The sequence below is a fragment of the Sinocyclocheilus rhinocerous genome, unplaced genomic scaffold, assembly GCF_001515625.1.
Source record: "Sinocyclocheilus rhinocerous isolate Xijiao unplaced genomic scaffold, SAMN03320098_v1.1 scaffold40, whole genome shotgun sequence".
NCBI lineage: Eukaryota > Metazoa > Chordata > Actinopteri > Cypriniformes > Cyprinidae > Sinocyclocheilus > Sinocyclocheilus rhinocerous.
In genome coordinates, this window is record NW_015624837.1 from 77,733 (window position 1) to 79,560 (window position 1,828).

Sequence of the window (1,828 nt, forward strand, 5' to 3'; positions counted from 1 at the left end):
CATTAACTACACAGAGCCGTTGTTCACCGACAAGCTGCGCAAAACATGCGCAAAATATGATCGTGGTTTTGCGCAGCTTGTCGGTGAACAACGGCTCTGTGTAGTTAATGCTGCTCCATGTGAAAGCTGGATGGAGTGATGGAGATTTACCGGATGAAACGTGATGGAGATTTACCGCTGATTACAGAATGGCTTTACTGACAAGATGCGCATTAAATATCGCATGCGATTTATCGTGCAGCCCTACAAATTACGCTACAGCACTTATATTTTTGCACTGATTGGATATTAACTGTGAGCAGACAGAGTGTCAATCAATGCATTGGAGAATACAGTGAACATAAATGAAAAGAAACAAAGTTGCTTGTCAGGTTTTCCTGACACAGTTTCGTCGCAGTGCCACCTAGTGGTCAGGAGATATGAAAAAATGACTATTTTCGCTTATAACATATGAATGGTTTGGCCAAAAATCACATTAGATATCTTTAGATTCAGTGTAGCATGCCGAGTAGAATGATATCCAAATTTTCAATGTCAGCCATTTTGGGCATCGGCCATTTTGAATTTTGTCATAAAATGCTATATTTTATGAAAGCATGGGCGTATCGTTATGAAACTCGGTATGTGTCTTCGGCATCATGCACTGATAGTACTTAACATTTTCAGGGCAGCTTGTGGTCCCACCTTGTGGTAAAAAGTTATAATGAAATTTGCAAAAAGGCTAATAACTTTTGAGTGAATTAGCCTATTGTAATGAAACTGGTCTCAATAATTCTTTGGGTCATGCCGAGAACACGGATACCATTTTGGCCATATTCAGTTGAACTTCCTGGCCACCATTTTGATTTATGTTGAAAACCTACTTTTTCGAACTCCTCCTAGACTGTTTGTCTGAATTTCACCAAATTTGACTCATTGATCATCTTCAGACCATAGTGAAAAAAAACTTTATCAAAAGCTTTTTGATGGTTCAAACTGTTTTCGAATAACGCATCAATGAATTTGTTGGCATGATGTCAAACTGCAACTGAGACTGTATCTCTGCAAAGCTTTGACATATTGACACCAAACTTTGTATGTGCCATTGTCACCTCACACTGACCACACCACATCAATTTGGTAACAGTGCCACCTATTGGTCAAAAGTGATAAACCATTCATGTTAAAGGGGTCATATGATGCTGCTAAAAAGAACATTATTTTGTGTATTTGGTGTATTTAAATCGCATCATATGACCCCTTTAAGCCATTAACCATAAATAATGACATTTGCAAAAATACTAATAACTTTTGAATAAATTAGCCTATTGTAATGGAACTGGTCTCAAAATATTCCTTGGGTCATGCCGAGAACATAGATACCAATTTTGCCATAGTTGGCTGACGTTCCTGTCCGCCATTTTGATTTCTAATAAAAACTTACTTTTTTTTAACTCCTCCTAGACTGTTGGTCCGATTTTCACCAAAATCGAGTTCTATCATCTTCAGACTGTGCTCAAACAAAATTTATGGATTTCGTGTTGATAGACAAAACCATTTTTATATTGCAGGCATGCCAGACTACTTCTGAGGCTGTATCTCTGCAAAACTTTGAAATATTGCCAAAATAATTGCCATATAAACGACTAAAAACGCATCTGTTCCACCTTTATTTGACCCTCTAACTCTATCACTTTCTATTCTATTTTAATTCTACTTTATCTATATTTATCTTCTTTTTTTATTTTTTATTTAAAAAAAAACAACAAAAAACAAACAAACACTAGCTTTCTATTTTTTCTATTCTATCTACTTGTTTTTCTTTGTGTGTGTGTATGTGTGTGTGTGT